This window comes from Sorex fumeus, unplaced genomic scaffold (genome assembly GCF_029834395.1).
Source record: "Sorex fumeus unplaced genomic scaffold, SorFum_2.1 ptg000237l, whole genome shotgun sequence".
Taxonomy (NCBI): domain Eukaryota; kingdom Metazoa; phylum Chordata; class Mammalia; order Eulipotyphla; family Soricidae; genus Sorex; species Sorex fumeus.
The window spans coordinates 115073-134805 of NW_026606294.1; the positions used below are offsets into that span (position 1 = coordinate 115073).

General features: G+C 37.5%; 1 pseudogene; it reads left to right on the forward strand.

Moving 5' to 3' along the window:
- Nucleotides 1-16149: 16149 nt before the first annotated feature.
- LOC130018122 (uncharacterized) lies at nt 16150-16243 on the forward strand (annotated as a pseudogene).
- Nucleotides 16244-19733: the final 3490 nt, after the last annotated feature.

A 19733-nucleotide genomic window follows, 5' to 3' on the forward strand; every position in this document is an offset into this window, starting at 1 on the left:
GATTCAAAGCCAGGAACCTTTTGGCACTTTGTGTATTTGATATCGTGCTCCCAAAGTGAACACAGAACTGTCGAAGAACCAGGTGATTGTGTCTGTACCCGGATTTCTTGCTTACAGATAGTCTCTCCTTACCCTAGAAATGCCTGTAACTTGCTATCCTATTGACTCCTATGCTATCTCCGAGAATGGAAGCTTTTTCAAACTAGGAAGTCTATGGACAAGAACAAATCTGAGGCCCAGAGGTGGCAAAAAGATTTCATATATTCCAATAAATTTTGTTGGGCGGGGCGTAGGGTGGTGTAGAGTATGGACCAATAGCTGACAGTGATCTTGGGTTCTTCCTGGCTCTACACTCTGGAGTAACCCCTTATAACATTCGGGAGAGTGTATGCTGTGACAGAGATTCAACTGGATTGGCTGTGTACAAGGCAAGTGCGTTATCCCCTCCAGTACTATATCTCACTGTCCCTTAGGAATTTCCATGTTACACAAACTAAAGCATGTGTTCTTTTGTCCAGGACCCTGCATGATCACTACAAGGCCAGAAACCGGAAGAAAGATACCTTACATTAATATAAGCATTTGTGGTCTTTACAACTATTACCATTGTAATCATCAGGTTTCCATTTGACTTGTGCCATGAGTACCTGTTACTTTCGGTTCACATTCGACTTAATCTTGTGGATGCACTGAAGTTTATCCTCATTTTTTTTTTCCTGTTTTATTTTTTATTTTATTTTTTTTTCTTTTTTTTTTATTAGTGAAAAACCATGAGGTACAGTTATAGGCTTACAAATTTTGTGCTTGGGTTTCAGTTATACAATGATCAAGTCCCCATACCTCCACCAGTGCCCGTCATCCATCCCCATTTTGATCCACTTCAAAATTGACTACTTGAGTTTCTCCCAAGAAATGTTTTTGGAAGGAAAACTTTATTTAAACTCTGTGCCTTACGTTGTTTATCTACTGTGAAGTTACTAATAATTCTGAGAATAATAATGCATACATGAATATAATTTTTCTATTTCATATGATTTACATAGGAGGAAGTGTAAAGAAAATATCATGAAAAATATGTATCACAGAACTGTAAAAGAAGTATATAGACAGTAATGAAATCTGGGCTCTGTAGCAAGCAGCATAGTACAGTAAGTTATGGAGAGCAGACCCAAGAGTAAGCCCTAAATAACAGTGGATGTGATTCCAAACAAAACCAAATAAAACAGTACAATAAGGTTATTAATAAATTGTTCCACATGTAAAATATGAAGACAGTATTCTATTTTAGAAAAAACTGCTAGCCAAAAAATGGAATAGAAGGTGATTTTTGAGGGCACACTTTACCACTCCATTGAAGAGAAAGGATTTACCAGTAACTACATAACAAAAAGAAAATAGGAGTAATCGTGATTGTATTTCAGAGACAAGACATGTTTGAAATGAGTAAAATTCAGAAAGAAATTTCGAAAGTACAAAAAATTATTCTAATCGTACCTTTGAATATTAAACAGCAAACAACACGTGTTAAACATAGCAGAGGATTTCACTTGATCACACAAGAAACAGAAAAGACCATTTAAAAAGTGATCACAAAATATTGCAAATTTATTTTCAAACCCTAGATTAGAATTATATTCATCAACCAGGAAAACGTTCTTCTCAATGTTTAATAAATGAGCACCAAAATCTAATAAATTATCTTTAATGTAGGAAAAATCATAATTCACAAATATGACAAAAATGTGTAATTAGACATGTGAGACTTGATTTTTCTATTTACTCTTAGGATCTAAAAACAGAAGTTCACTATTATCAAAATACTCTCATGTTAGGAAGAAAAAATCACATGAAATAATATTTGTAAAGATGACAAGCAGCTTTAACCTGGAACCTACTTACCACACAAATGAATCAAATCTCCTGATTCAAGTTAGAATATACCATTTTTTTATTTTAACAGACAGCGCGTACATGTACTTAAAAACCAGAAAGTAATAATAACATTGAAGATTCTGTATTTTCCACCAGCCTAGAGAAGCACTATTAGCTATTCATGGGAAGTATCATTTCTGAAGCATGTTTATTCTCAAATTGTCAAGTACCAAGTACTGTGTTCTAAGAGATAATAAGGGAAAAAACCAGCAAGGATGGCTTTCTGATAAACTGCTTTTCCTAATGGTACCCTATTCAAGGCATAATATCCTTTCTAGTCCTGGCATTTATTGAAGTATATTGCTTGGACTTGCCCTCAGTGTATTTATCTCAGCATATTTAATATATATTCTTTCTTTTTTGATTTAAAATCTTTGGTTCTCTTCAACATTCTTTCCAAACGTTTTCCCTTTCCTTTATACTTGACGTTCCTATTCTTTCTTTCTTTCTTTCTTTCTTTCTTTCTTTCTTTCTTTCTTTCCAATTTTATTGTCCCTCACATCGTCTTGGATACTATTGGTCAATTCTTGATGAAAGTGATCCCAAACTTTGTTACCTTTGAGGGCTTGCCTCCCTACCGCTCAGCACTCCACACCTTTCCAATGCCCCATATTTTTTATTACCTGGTTTAAATAGAAAAATCAAAGGTCAATGATTATTACTATGTAATATCACTATATTTAAAATACTGAAGTATAAATACAAGTGGAGAGACCATTACAGAGAACTCATGCTAGTGTATATTGACAGTTTTCAACAGCATCTATATTTTCTGTTTCTGTAAAAATACTGTCTCTGATTTACTTGTTTTCAATGGATATCATGTAAAATTTACTATTAATAGTAAAAAGAAACACAGAGAATCACACTCATATACATGTGTGTGTGTGTGTTTGTGAATGTGTGTATTTGAGCTCCTAAGTATGTCTAAAATATAATGTAATCAATGAGGAAAAACACTTTGTATGTCAGAGAAAGTAAGTCAATGTCTAAAATCACACAGCAAATGTCAAAGTCAAGCTAAAATGAGGCTTATAAAATTCTACTTGAATACTTTCTTTCATTACTCCGTGCTGTTTTTACTTGACTGCTAAGTTTAGGGATAATAAATCCTTACCTGACATGGTCAGAGAAGAGGAAATACCGATACAAGCTAAATGAGAAGAGGAGACGGTACGAGAGTGCGTCTGAGCACTGAAGCGGCTTAAGACCACAAGTGTTCAGTATAGACGACTGCTCACTGGTTGAGTGGTTATTGGTCACTTGTCACTTACCATGATGATTCACATTTGTTTACAAACAACTGCATGGGACCCCCAAGATTCTACCAGTTGGTGGTTGGTTTGGTGGGAGAATGATGTCATAAAATAGGCAGGTAAAAGGTAGAGGCTAGCCAATCAGGAGGTCAGAATCCCAAGAAGAAGACCGGATTGGATAGAAAGCGGGGGAGAATGAAGCATGCTAGGGAGATGGAATCCTACAAGACAGTTATAACAGTTTCACATTCCTCAGACTCTTGTTTTAGAAAAATACTCCTATTATACTCAAGAGCTTACATATCTCTTTAACAAATCAAGAAAATTGCGAAATAATCGTTTATATTGCACTGCTAAAGAAACAACATTTGGTACTACTAGTATATTTTAGATAACGTTCACAGCACAGCGGGTCGGGCATTTGCCTTGAAGGAGGCCATTCCTGATTCCGATTCCTCTGTCGGTCAAGCTACCCAGAGTATATCGTCCACATAGCAAAAGCCTGGCAAGCTCCCCATGACCTATTCGATAGGCCAAAACCAGTGACAACAAGTCTCACAATTTGTTGTAAGATATTACTGGTTCAGCTCCAGCAAATGGAAGAACCGCTGGAGGACAGGGCTACAGTGCTCTGATTGAAAAAATGGTGGTTTCTTTCAATATGACAACACTTACTAGGATAAGTTGTAGATGAATCGAGATGTGTTAAAATGTAAATAAAATGAGAAGAAATAGTAAATGCACAGGTATCTTATTTGTACAAAACAAACAGTTGTTCTCAGTTTAAAACTGTAGAAGATAAAGAAAAACATACGCTCATTTGTCTCAAAATTTTACAATCTGAAAGAAAAGGACAAAAACCAAATTAAGTGATTAAAAAACAAGCAAAACCAACAAATACTGGCAATTAATATGATATATGATGGGCCAAGTATGAATGCTTTTAATAAATTTGTGCTTTAAAAAAATCAGTATTTAGCTATTAAACTTGAATCGAAAAAATAAGCATAAACCATGATCATATAATCTCTATTGAAAGAAGTGTAAATGACTAGTAAACACAAGCGCAATTTTCTTTTTTTTTTAAAATTTTTGTTTTGTTTTCTTTTATTAGTGAAAATCCATGAGGTACAGTTATAGACTTCCAAGTTGTTGCGCTTGTGTTTCAGTTATACAGTGATCGATACGCATCCCACCACCAGTGCCCAATCTCCATTCCCACCAATCCCAGTATCCCTCCCACCCCCCACCCCCCATCACAGCCTGCCTCTTTGGTAGGGCACTCCCTTTTGTTCTGTCTCCCCCTTTGGGTGCTGTGGTCTGCAGAAGAGACATTGGGTGGCAATCCTGTTCGGTCCTTAGACTACTTTCAGCAGGCATCTCCCATCCTGGGCAGATCTTCCCAGCACCCTTTATTGTGTACTCCATTCTCTATCTGCGCTGCCTTTACCCCTAGACAGTGCAGCTGGCCTCTAAGCCATGGAGTGAACAACCTGGTATTTATCACAGCTGTTCTTGGGTGTTAGACTCTTATTTTGTTCCTTTATGTTACCCAGAAAAATGCAATCTTTCTATGTCTGTCCCTCTCTTTCTGACTCATTTCCCATAGCATAATATTTTCCATGTAGTACCACACAAGAGCAATTTTCAAGCTCACTAGTCGACAAAGAGCACAAATTAAAATGAGAAATTAAAATGTCCCCCCAAATTACAAATATTGAAAAATCAGGTGCTATCTTTCCCTAGCAGAGGTGCTAGAAAAAAGACCTTTTCAAGCTCTTTGATTGAGCATTAAATCTGTATAATAGTTAGGCAATATATATTTTAAAGCAGTTTAATGTTCTTTAAGTCACTGTCACTGGCACTGTCCTCCCGTTGTTCATCGATTTTCTCGAGGGGCCCCAGTCAGGTCTCCAGTGTGAGACTTTGTTGTAAGTTAGCTTTTGTGTGTGTCTATGGAAATTCAGGGATCAAACCCATAACCTCAGAAATGTGAGGCAAATACTTTATCACCGAGGCATATTTCCAACCACAGTTCATGACTTTGCCTTTGTTTCTATAGTGCGAAGAATAGAACCAAAGTTTCATACATGCAAGCCAAGTTCTTTTGTCCTGAGTGACATATCACGTCACAAGTAAGTTATATTTTAATAATTGATCTTAAGTAAACAATTACAAAAGTAGACAAATAGATATAGAGTTCACATCAATGTTATCTTCTCAGTAAACATTACAATTATAAAAGCTCAATTAACATTTTATACTAACTGAAATTGATTATTTAAAAATCATACTTATATATAGACTAATATAAATACATAATTGAAAGACTCCAAAAAATGTACCTCCATTTTACTTATATGTTTATTGTGGTTCTATTTTCTTCTTAATATAGTTATCCCATGAACAATACAAATTTGCACTTCTGAGAGATATTTTTTCAATAATTATATTTTGAAAATTTTTGGATATTGGTATGGATGTAAAATAATTAAAGATGATCAATATATCCTAGAAATATAAAAAAATCTAAGGAAAATTATGCCATGCATGTATAAAATATATGCGGATAGTTTATTTGATTGAAACCCAGACTTAGTGTAGGGGTTAAAGCACTTACCATGCACACAGTCAACCCAAATTAATGGCTGACACCACCAGGAATGACCCTTGAGCCCAGAGTCTGAAGTCCCAAGCAACACATACTATGGCCCAAATACCCCACAAAAATAGAATTATAAATTATCACTTACTATCATAAAATACAAATTTATTTTAAAGTCTATTATAAAATCCATTATAAGTTTTTAAATGTATCAAAATTCACAGATTGACAGGCCACACATATCAGTACTTGCAGACAATGGAATTAAATACTATTAGAAAACCATCTTCTTGGTCAAGAGCAGACTATCTATTAAATTTGGGGTTTTTCAAACGTTATAGAGGAGTTAGCACCCTTAAGCTCTATGTTACTCAAGAATCAGTTATATGTTTTTCTTTTCTATTCTTCTTTTTATGTGGGGAGGGGACCGCACCCAGAGGAGCTCTGGGCTCACTTCTGACTCTGTATCCAGAGATCACCCCTGGTGGGCTCAGGGTTCTGGGAATTGAACTCAGGTTAGCTGCATACAAGGTAAACACCCTCTACATGCTGCACTAGCTCTTTGGCCTATATGTTTCTTTTAGAAAATGAAATGTGAATAAAACATTTTTAATAATTAAAAATCATTTCTAATAAAACGTTTAATTAAAAAGTTTAATGCAGGCAAACACTGTTTTAATCATTAAAGTAAATTTAAAAATTAGAATAATACTTCGTAAAGCATAGAAACCTAGCAAGCAATAGGTGGTATATATCTTATTTACAAATTGGTAACTGTAACACATTGTCCTTTTCCATTTCAAGGATGAGAGGAATCCATATAGTAGATTTGTTCATGAACAATGCTATATTCTCTCCTGGATGCGTATTTAAAAATACTTGCCAGTGTGCCTGTTTGTCAACGTTTTGAGTACTATAGTCCTCTTTGCTATTGTTAGATCTTTCTCTTGTTTTATTTTTACTTTATGTTCCAATTTTTTTTATTTTTAATTCTAATTTTTTATTACTGAGACACCATGAGGTACAGTTGTAGACTTACAAATTTTTGTGCATGGGTTTCAATTATACAATGATAAAATACCCATCCCTCCCCCAGTGCCCATTTCCCAACACCAATGGGTCCCAGTATCGCTCCAATCCCCCATCCCCTCCTCCCACCCTGACTCTGTGGCAGGGCATTCCCCTTGGTTCTCTCTCTCCTTTTTAGGCATTGTGGTTTGCAAAAGAGGCATTGAGTGACAATCATGTTTGTTCTAATAGTCTATGTTCAGCATGCTCTCCCATCCTGGGAGGATCCTCCCAACACCCTTTATTTGGTGCTCCGTTCTCTATCTGAGCTGCCTTTTCTGCTAGCGAGTGTGGTTGGTCTCCAAGCTATGAAGAAAAATTCCTGACACTAACCTCGGCCACTCTTGGAGTTGGTCTCCTATTTTGTTATTTTATGTTCTCCTGGTGAATGCAATCTTGCCCTGTCTGTTCCTCTCTTTCTGACTCGTTTCGCTTAACATGATACTCTCTATGTAGTACCACTTGTATGTAAATTTCATGACTTCATCTTTTCTAACCCCTACATAGTACTCCATTGTGGCAATGTACCAATGTTTCTTTAACCAGTCTTCATTTATGGGGCACTCAGGTTTTTCCCAGATTCTGGCAATCGTAAAGAGTGTGTGCAGCTCACTCTTATGGCTGGGGACACAACAGGGGTTTTGTTTCTGACTGCTTTAATATGGGAATTTTTGAAATTTTGAAATTGCCCTCTCTGAAAGTTTTGTTGCTCAAGCAGTGAGGTTTCTGTCACAATGCCTGTTTCGTCAGAAATCTCTATAATTTTTCATTTGAAATCTTATTTTTTCCTTAAAATTTTTAAATTAAATGCACAATTACACAGATACACAGCTACAAAGTTGTGATTGAGTTTCCATCATAGTGTTCCAACACCCATTCCTTCATGACAGTGTACATTTCCAACCACTAATGTCCCCATTTTCCCTCCTGCCACCCACCCCCAGCCAGCCTCTGTGATCGATGGCAGACTCTTTTCTTCTCTCTTTGACTCTGTCTATCTCTCTCTCTCTCTCTGTCTGTCTCTGTGTCTGTATGTCTCGCTGTCTGTCTCTTTCTCCTGTTCCCCCCATTCTTTCCTTTTGCACATTATGGTTTGCAATACAGGTACTGAAAGATTATCATGCTTATCCTTTTCCTCCTTTCAGCACTCAGTTCTTTATGTGACCTTCATTTTAAATCCCAAGCCATTTTCAGATTGGTTAGAAACCCTAAATCAATTTCTGAAATAAAAATGCACCAAACCCATCCAAGAGACCCTGCTGCTGAGCTGCTCTTCCTGCCTGAAGACGTCTCTCTGGCTTCTTGAAAGAACAGCATGCATCCTGGGAGGATCCTCCCAACACCCATTATTTGGTGGTCCCGTTTTTATCAAAAAATAATAAAAAATAAAAAAATACAAGAACAATCCGTTTTGATTCACTTGAAATATGGAAATTCTGAATTTCCCGAGTAAGAGATTTTCCCTGGCTTAACTGAGAGGATTAAAAAGTAAACTGCATAAAATAGCTTTGTAATAGCCCATCTTATGGTGATTCAATTAAAAAATAAATGAATAAAATATAAATTACTCATAAAGATTAAAATTGCCACACCAAATACATGCACCTTGATTTGATACAGATAACTCACATTTGAAAATAGAGAGAGAAGGACTAAAACAAAGTGAAAAAAGCAAATGACTCCTGAGGAGGTCATATATATAGTAATTAATATGGGAGGAGCTAGTGCTGGAACATACGAAAAGGTATTTATGATTCAAGGATTCACACCCAGAGATGTTATTGCAAAATTATGAAAATATATATAACTATTTCACAATACCCACAACCATGTATGGTGAGACTCTAAATTAGATATCAATTATTTATTCACACAGATGTATTCATATGCCTATCATATGCACAAGTGAGATCAACGGAAATAATTCTTAGCACTGACATCCTTGGACACTTAAGTAGTAATCACGATTTTATGATTAAATTTTTATGATTTCATTGGCAGTGTTTGATTCCTTAACCAAACTTGAATGTCTTTAAAAGACCAAATACAGGAATATTAATTAATTTTCAATTTAATATAAAAAATGCTGAATTTACATGTTAAACAGAGATGGATGTCTTTTTCAATAGTCTCTTTTGGACACTTTCTTTTACTTGTTTTATTAAGAACTGAATGTGGTACCCTATAATCACTAATTCCATCCCTAGTGCTCGCTATTCTACTTCTACTAATCAAAACAAACTTCATTTTAGACCTAGTTTTCAGTAATCTCAACTAAATATTATAGTAAATAGTAAGTCTGATCAAATAATTCTGTTATACAGCAGGTGTTTAAGATGCTTACACAAGTGACAAGAATATTGAGAAAGAAATGAACACTCCAAATTGTCATTGAATTATGCAAAGAATACATGTTGTAATTGACCATATAAAAGAAAGAAAATTAAAGTAAATTCCTTGGTAAGTTCTGGTAGTCTTGCAACCATGTTGCCCATGTGGTAATCAGCTAATTAAGTCTTCCTTAATTTGGATGTTCCTTTTTCACATCCCTGATATCACTATTTTCCTCTCAGATCCCATTCCCAGTAAATCATGTGCTCACCAGATCTTGTTGTTTCAAGCTTTTTTTTCAGAGGAACCCAAATGTCAAGTCCTTCCTTCTGCACTTATTGTCTCTTTTCCTATCATTTCAGACTTTTCTCCCAGCAGTTTTTCCACATTGTATACAACTTTCCTTCAAGGGAGTTGAAGCTTGTTAATTTTGAGAGTTTACTGGGATCATTTTCCTTTAGCCATACGTGAAAGGTAGCAAAACACTTTTCAAATTTTTCTGTTCCCAGCCAGTCAACTACCCTTTCCTGGGAAAATTTGTTAGCAGTTTATTCTCAAGTGTGTCAGAAACTGTATTCGTTTTCCTCCATTTCCAAAAAAGTAGTTACTGGTACCAAGCAGACTTAATTAAATATATGTTCCTGTTAACCCACTTGCATTTGGGATCCATGTGAACACCTTTCACATGGCTTTTATGAAAGGTGGTCATCCAGTTTGCTTTTCTGGTGGCATTCTGTTTCTAATTATTCCTCTCCACAGCTAAGTAACGTGAAAATACCAACCTTAGTAAATGGTATGATTGAAAGCTCCAGAAGGAATGCCAGCCCTTTCAGCTATCTCGGTCTTATATGTAACCTGTTCTTTGGAACCTATCTTGTTTTCATATTTTTGTTTTGCTTAACATTTCTGAAAAACATATTAATGTGATTAAAACACATCTACCAACTCTCCTATGATGATCACCAGCTGTCCAGTTCCCTACCTTTCCCGGTTTCCTTGCCATCCATCCATCACCCCATTAACTCTCCCAGGACCATCTCTTTCCACCACCACCTTCCAGGCTCAAGGTTAAGCGGTACCAACCGCTTTGGTCGTGGTGACCTAGTGCGCATGTCTTAGTCCAGTACATCCCCCAAGGCAGCCCCAATGACACTGATAACGTTGGTTCTTGTGTGAGTTGCAGTTAACAGCGATGTTTAGAGAAGGCTACAGGCACCAGGAACCATGGAAGACCACAGAGCAGCCACTCAAGGTAATATAATTTGAGCTCCCCCTGCCAGAAATGTCCAGATGCCATTGCCTGAAAGCAGGCTTTCTCACAGCGGGGAGTTTACAAATGCAAAGACTTACAGAGGCAATGGACCTCATTGTTGATACTAGCTAGCAAAGTGTCACCGTGATAGCGACTCTGAATATTGTTAGGAATAAGGGAAATGGTGCAGCTAGGGGTGCTGAACAGAGGGCCAGAGGACATGGTGACTTATCTTTGCATCTCCCAGGAGCTCATCTTCAGGCTTCATGCTGCAACAGTTCTCTTGGCTTGGTCCCTGTTAAGAGTCATCCTTGAATGACTCTGAGGCCGTTGACCACTCATCTGGAAGGTTCATTCCCCAGTCTATGTGTTCACAACCCCCAGCCATCATTTATGATTAGACCACCCGAAACTTTTAGAGATGTGTCTCAAATTTCGTTATTTTCCAAAAGTGGCCATGAGGCATAAACACAGACTCCATGAAAGAATTTTAACTTTATTTCCGGTCACCTTTGACTCATCTTTCTTCTTTAGCCTATTCCGAATTTTTTCTTTTAATCCTAATCCCCAGACTGTGCCATTTCTCCCATTTTTTTTTTTTGGAGGACACCAGGGATGGGACATACTTGACTGTGCTCTGGTCTTACTCCTGGCTCTGCGCTCAAGTTTCACATCTGGTGGTTCTCTGAGGACCATAAAGGATTGCAAGAATTGAACTGGGTCCTTCTTGCGTGCAGAGAAAATGCCCTGTCAGCAATACTGTTCCTCTGACTCTACCCCACTATTCATCAGGCCCATGCAATTTCTCCTCTTATGGGTTTATAACCCTGTACCAAGTTTATCTTTCTTAGAGTCTTGTGTATTCCCCCTTTGTCCTCTCCATAACTCTATAACTTCCCCTGAGCTGCCTCAGGTGTCCCCTTCTGGAGGGTGTCCAGTTCTGCAGGAAAACCCGGGGAGCTGCGGGTGAGGAGTGGTGAACCTGGCTTGTGCTCCCCCTACCCAGCTGGAGGGGAGGCGCTGATTAGGTGATGGACAGTCCCAAGGAGCTGCTGCAGGTGTCCCCCGCAGGTGTCCCCCTGTGGAGGGTATCGAGTTCAGCGGGAAAAAGCACGGGGCTCTTGTTTTATTTATACTTTATGTTCCAATCTTAATGGTATCACCAGCCACTCAGTCAACCTAGCTAAACCCTAAAGTCTCTATCACTTTCTCCTGCACGAGTCTCTGCTTTCTGACAAAAGGGAGGACCTCAGAATGCTGACATAAATCTAATACCCAGGGCCGCAAGAGAGAGTGTAGTGCTTATGAAACTTGTCTCACATGCACTCAATTTGACTCCCAGCGCCACATGATTGCCAGAGTATCAAAGGCTGCATAGACTCAGAGGACCCCAAGCACCATGGCCACGTTTTCTGAAAATTGTCTGTAGTGCCCCCACACCTCCTGAGCATTGCTTTACAGACTCTCCCAGAAACCAAAAAATATGTAATGCCCCAGAAACATGTACTTGTCTTAAAAAGGGAGCCTCAGTTGAGGTGAGGTTCACAAGGAAATATTGCATGAAAACATAAATCAAAGAGCAGGGGAGACAGTGTAAATCATGTGAGTACAGATCATATATTTGGTGAAATGTGTTAAGATTCAGATGCCCTAGTCTTCGCACCAGGGATATTCCTTCAAAAATGCCCCAATATACTGGAAAGGTTCTAGAACATTAGATGACTGAAACTCAATTATGAGCAACTTTGAAACTGTGTATCTCTTAGTGATTCTAATCGTTAAAGTAAATTTTAAATATACCCATCAAAGTAACCTTTTTACCACTAAATGAGAAAGATACTTTCTAATACTTATCCTCACCAAAAGCTCAACAGAGTGTGACACTTGCCAGGAAATGTCCTCCCTTGCATTTTTCTCATGATACTTTTAGTACTTCACTCTTCTGTTTCTTCCCTTTTCTCATGCCAAATCTTCCCATCTCCCTTGCAAGCTCCTGAAACATTATCCATTCAACATTGATGCACTTTGCCACTGCTCCTCTTGACGTCTTGTCCACGAACTGATTCTAAAACATAACATAGCTGCAATTACAGTATTCATGCCAAAGACAGTCATTGATATATCTTTGGGTTTGGCTTTCTACAAGCTATTGGCACACAGGTGAGTAACATTTTTTTCCTACAGAGAACACAAAAATAGTTATGCTGGGTTTTAAAGTTACATCAGTATTTTTAATGTTTTATTGAATATCTGTGATATAGACCATTACAAATCTATTCATAATTTGCTTCCAGTCATACAACGATCCAACTTCCATCCTTCCTCTAGTGTACATTTCCCAAAACCAATATTCCTGGTTCCCTAAAACCATCCCCCAACAAACTACCCCCACCCCCAGCCTGTCTCTATGGCAGGATCTTTAATTCTTTCTCTTTGTCTCCTTTTTATTTTGTGCATTAAGGGTCTCATAAAGGTACTAAGAGGTCATCATGTTTGTTCAAGGAATTTAGCATTTTTATCAGGAAGGTAAGCCTGGAGTAGCTTTGAGGTATGGAAATGACTGCTGAGGCTTCCATAAGTACAGGGAAGTGGGTGTGGGATGCCCATCCTGCCCAGAGAAAGCCTGGAGATTTCAGTCACAAAACACACATATCCGAAATTTCAGCTGTTATGTTTCAGGGAGAGCCATCCTGAGACGGTGGAAACCAGAGGAGGGCATGGTGGCGATTTTGTATTGTGGGAGAAAGTGGCTGCACTGGGTTTTGGTTGGGTGGGCACCAAACTAAACTGCTTCCCTCCGATTTACCCTAGTGTCTTCAGCCTTTTGCAGTTCCAAGGTTAACTGTGGCTGTTGATATCTTCGAGATTTGTCTATGGGTCTCTGAAACAAGACCAATCCATTAGCTTGTATAGCTGAGCCAGGGGTGGGTTTGTGAACATGGCCCCCACATATCTTTCGGGAGTTTAATTTCTCGGGAAACGTAGTCCTGAGTTGTTGGGAGCCAGCCAGAGGCACAGTGGCGATTTGAGGTTATCAGGAAGCATGAAGACACCATCAGACTATTGATGCACTCACCTGAGGGTACAGGTTGACTTCCTGCAGGCACTGCACAACCAGACTAACAAATATTCATTGAATGAATGAACGAATAATCAACATTTTCAAAATGTGTCTCTTTATTGCATTTTAGAAGGGTAACTTCTAACAGGAAAACAATCTTCATGGTATAATCAAGACCTACGATTTATTTTTAATATATTTAATAAAAGCTACACATTTTGGAAATTTATACAAAGAAATTCTTTTAAATTATCTGTCTTCATAATTTACTTGTAAATTACTAAGATATCACTGTTTCTTCCACCGTTCTTAGCATAGAAATTTACAGACAGAATGTGCTAAGTAAAAATTCATTTTGGCTCTTCTGTTCAATGTAGTACTGGAAGTACTTGGAAGAGAAAATAGATAAGAAAAAGATATTAAGGGTTTTTCATGTATGAAAGGTAGAAATAATCTCTCACTATTCACAGAAGATATCATACAATATTTAGAGAATACTAAAATCTCTGCGAAAAAACTCCTAGAGGCAATAGACTTTTATAGTAAAATTGCAGGCTATAAACTCAATACCGAAAAGTCTATGGATTTTTTATATGCAAATAATGAGAGAGAAGAAAGTGACATGAAAAAGCAATCCTATTCATAATCGTGCCTCAGAAAATCAAGAACCTTGGAATCAGCTTAACTAAGGAGGTAAAGGACCTATACAATAGGAAATTAAAAAGGACACGAGGAAATGGAAACATATATACTACTTATGGAATGGGAGAATTAACATTGTCAAAATGGCAATTCTCCAAGAAGCATTGTAAAAATTCAACTTGATCCCTATAAAGATACCCATGACATTCTTCAAAGAAATTGATCAAGCATTCCTGAAATTCACATGGAACAATAAACGCACACGAATAGCTAAAGCAATTCTTGGGGGAAAGACGATGGAGGCATCACCTTCCCCAACCTCAAACTCTACTGCAAACGATAATAATGAGAACAGCATGGGACTGAAACAAAGGCTCAGCTGCAGACCAATGGAAAAGGATTGAATATACTGACACACACCCTCAAATATATAATCATCTAATCTTTGATAAGGGAGCAAGAAACGTTAAGTGGTTTAAGAGAGTCCTTCTAAACAAACGGTGCAGAAAAAACTGTACAGCTGCATGCAAAAAAAAATAGCTCAGACCTCTACCTAACACCATGCACAAAAGTCAGATAAAAATAGGTCAAAGTCCTCAACATCACAGCAGAATCCCTCAGGTACAGTGATGACAAGGTTGGCAAATCCCTCCACGATATTGAAGCTAAAGGTATCTTCAAATATAACACGCCACTTGCCAAGCAACTGGAAGCAGAGATAAACAAAGGGAACTATCTTAAATTAAGCAGCTTCTGTACCTCAAAAGAAACTGACCAGAAACAAAGACTCCACCATGCGGGCAAGATACTCGCAGAAGCCTACCAGGTTCTCTGAGAGTGAGAACTGGACAATCAGAGTTGCTGTCTTCTAAATAAGATCCAGTCTCTGGATGTTGGCTATTGAGGGAATTACATGGATCCAGGGGTAGTTCGTGGTTGTAACACTTAATTACTAGAAGATGGGGGATCTGGAAGGAGCGGGCACATTCTTGATCTGAGCAGCCATGGAGATCTCATGCCCTGGTCCCGCACATTTGGGTTCCTCTTCCAGTTCCTTCATGCATGAGGCTCCTTCAAGCTTGGGAAGAGTGGTCTCTAAGCGTACCTATGGCTGGTTGCAGAGGTCTTCAGCTGCCGGGGCTATGCTCAGGGCGGTGAGGGAATCTCACCCCGCCATCTCCAACGGGCCCCAGTGAGGAAAGCCAGGTGCGAGGTCAGGAGACTGTTGTTTTAGACATATTTGGAATTAATTTTAGATCGAAAAGTACGCATCATTGAAAATACTTATGTGCTTAGTAATAAATTACTACAAACTTGTTCAATCACGTCAGAGAGCCCACTCTGCTCAGAGAACAAGATTTTTAATTACAGATCCGTTTTTCCCATGTGTCATGACTGAGAATCACTATCAGTAGATATGAAACTCACTATACACAAAGATGCACACAGGTTACTATGAGTCATCTATGTTGTTAATATCAGTTGGCCATTAAACTTCACTGAGACCCTTTGTTCTGTCCTTTATAGGAGCCACATGAGTCTCACCTTCCGTTCAAGTTGAACTTGTAATAAGGTGGAATGAAATCATCAATATGCTTCTCACCTCATCCTTCAGGAGAAAAATCCTACATACATTCAAGGTGGTCAAAGTGCAGACAACACCATCCACCTTTTCCTGGAGATGTACACGAGACTGAGGCGAGAACAGCAAAAGGCTCTAGTTTAATGGTCTTAATTAAGGTTTCAGGGAACGACATTAAACAAACTCATATCCCATCTTCCAAAAGAATTATTTTGTAAAACTGATGCCTAGGGTACGGTAAAAGATAATATGGTAAAAACCATATTTTTCTTTCTGGGACATTAAATTTCTAAATCTATTTATTCATGCTGCTTTGAAATACATTCCTTGATTAGGAATCATTGTCTGCCATAGGAGTGAGGAAGGACAACACTCAAAGTAATAAGAAGAGAAAAATATGGAAAAATTAACTCCTACTAAGTTTAACACATATACTAAAATTGAAATGATAAAATGATGAGCATGGTCCTTGCACAGAGATGATATGCAAACTTGTAAAGCATTCCATATTTTTGTTGCAAGAAGAATGAACAGGTCTACATTAAGCTAAGACAATCCCCACGAGTACAAAAATTCTACATAAAGAGAGCACAAATCCCAATCACAAAAATCTCTCTCAATGTCAATGGACTAAATGTGCCAATTCAGAGGCACAGAATGGGAAGATGAATTAGAAAACTGAAACCAACATTCATTCTGCTGCCTGCAGGAAACACATCTGAACAATCAAAGCACCCATGGGCTAAAGGTAAAAGTCTGGGAAACAAGTTTTCAAGAAAATATCACCTCCACAAAGCTGGAGTGGCCATACTAGTATCAGACCACATGGACTTCAGGCTAAAGGTTATCAGAGACAGTGAAAGTCATTTCTTAGTGGTTATGGGATATGTACATCAGAAAGAACTCACCCTCCTCAATGTATATGATCCTAATGACAGACCAGCAAAATACTTAAAAACAACTTCTAATTGACTTATAGAAAAACATTGATAGCAACACAATACTAGAAGGAGATTTCAACACTTCTTTGTCACGTCTCCATAGATCAAACAGACTGAAGCTCAGCAAGGAAATATTTTCTTTAAGGGAAGTAATGAACAACCATTGGCTTAGAGAAGATATCAAAGAGGAAATAAAAAGTTTCCAGAAACAAATGAGAATGAGGACACAAGCTACCATAACTTGTGGGACACAGCAAAAGCAGTGTTAAGAGGAAAGATTATAGCTCTGCCAGAATTCATCAGGAAGAAAGAAAGGGCCTACATGAATAAATTAGAGCTCAAGATTTTGGAAAATGACCAACAAAAGTAGTCCAAACTAGGCTGGAGGGAGGAAATAATAAAACTTGTACCAGACATCAATGAGCTAGAATCCCAAAATAGAATCCAAAAGACCAATAAAAGAAAAAGCTGATTCTTTGAGAAAATAAATAAGATCAATAAACCATGAGAAGCCTCTCAAAGAAACAAAGAGAAAGAATTCTAATAAATCGAATCAGAAATGCAAAGTGGGGTGTCCTAATAGAAAGTACAGAAATCCATAGGATCATCAGAGATTATTTTGAGAATCTTTGCAGCAGGAAATGAGAAAATCTTGAAAAAATTGATAAATTATTGGATTCCAATTACCTCCCAAGGCTGAACCAAGATGATTTGGAATACTTGAACCTATCACTACCAAGGAAATTGAAATGATGGTCAAAAGTATCCCTACAAACAGAATCCATGGCCCAGATGGATTCAATAGTGAACTGTTTCAAACCTTTAAAATGGAACTGCTTCCAACATTTTTAAGATTTTCCAGGAAATTGAAGAAACAGAAATACTCCCAAATACTTCTATGAGGCAAAGATCACCCTAATACTCAAATCGATAGAGACACCACAAAAATAGAAAATTACAGACCTATTTCCTTGATGAATACAGATACAAAGATTTTCAAGAAAATACCAGCAAAGAGAATCCAGAAACTCAACAAAAGATCACACACTATGACCAAGTAGGTTTAGCTTGGGGATGCAAGGATGGCTTAACATTCTCTAGTCAATCAACAGAATACACTATCTCAATAAAATAAAGATAAAAGTCATATGATCACATCAATAGATGTAGATAAAGCATTTGATAAGATCCAGCACCCATTCATGATGAAAAACTCGCAACAAAATTGGAGTTGAAAGTACTTTCCTCAATCTAGTCAAAGCAAATTACCACAAACCCACAGCAAGCATTATTCTCAAGGGGGAAAAACCAAAGTCTTGGAGCAGAAATCAATGAACTAGAATCCCAGAATACAATCAGGCACAAAACAAGCTACCCACTCTCACCACTCCTATTCAACATAGTACTTAAAGTACTTGCCATAAGATTTCGGTAAAAAAAAAGATATCAAGGGCATCCATATAAAAAAGGAAGAACACAAGCTTTTACTATTTGGAGATGACATGATACTATACTTATAAAATCCCAAAGAATCTACAAAAAAGCTCCTGGGAACAATAGATTTGTTTAGTAAAGTAGCATATTACAAAATCAATATCTGGTACTACATGGCTTTCCCATATATTAATAATGAAAGAGAAAAAAAAGATAGAGAAAAACAATCCTATTCAAAATAATACCTCAGAAAATAGAGTATAACAGAATCAACTAAAATGGTTAAGGAACTATACCAAAAAAAAAAAAACCTTCAAAACACTACTTCACGAAATAAGAGAGTATATGAGGAAGTGGAATCACATCCCATGCTTATGGATTGAGAGGTTTAACACTGTCAAAATGGCAATACACCCCAAAGCTCTATAAGGATTTAATGCAGTTTCTATAAGGATACCCATAACATTTTTCAAAGAAATAGATTAAACACTCTTAAAACTCATACAAAACCATAAACTCCCATGAAGAGCTAAAGCAATCTTTGGTAAAAAGAAGAAGGGAACACCTTCCCCAACTTCAAACCCTACTACAAAGTTTTAGTAATCAAAATACCATGATATTCAGATAAAGTCAGGCCTCAGATCAATGGAATATAGTCAAATATCCTGACGCTGGCCCTCAGATTATTATTACCTAATCTTTCTTAAAGGCTCAAGAAGTATGAAGTTGAGCTAGTAAGTATTTTCAGCAACTGGTGCTGGGAAAACTGGACAGCAATATGCAAAAAAAATGAACTCAGACCTCTTTATAGTGCCAGGCACAAAGTCAGATCAAATATATTAAAGACCTCACTATCATACCTGAATTCTTAAGATATATGGAGAAAAATGTGGGAAGATCCCTTCATGACATTAAAACTAAGGGAAACTTCTAGAATGAAACACAACTGACCAAGGAAGAGGAAGTAAAGATAAACAAATGAGACTACATTAAACTAAGAAGTTTCTGCAACTCAGAAAAAATGGTGACCATGATCGAAAGACAGCCCACGTAATGGGGAAAAATTATTTATGCAATACCCATACAATTAACCTCAAAATTCTGACTCCTGTATCATTAAGAACACTAAACTGTTCCCGTGAATTTTATTCTTCTTCACATATATTTACTCTAAAATATTTTAGATTTACTTGTAAACCACAGGTAAAAAGGAAAAATTATAAGTTTTTTTAAAAATAAAAAATAACCCCTATACATAGCCAGGTGCGACCCAGAAAACAACAAAGCAAGCAAGCAAGAAAGAAAGAAAAAAATTAAAAATTAAAAAATAATGCCGTTTGCAATGCTAAGGATCAATCCCAGATCATCATTCTTTGCGTTTTTGGGTCACACGTGGCGATGCACCGTGGTTACTCCTGGCTCTGCACTCAGGAATTACTCCTCACGGTGCTTGGGGGGACCATACAGGATGCTGGGAATCTAACCTGGGTAGGACGTGTGCAAGGCAAATGCCCTACCTGCTGTACTATAGCTCCAGCTCCCCCCCTCCCCATAATTCATCATCTTGAGGGCCTCAGATTTTTACCTTCCATTTGGAAACTTCATCTTTACATTGACACAGTAAATTGA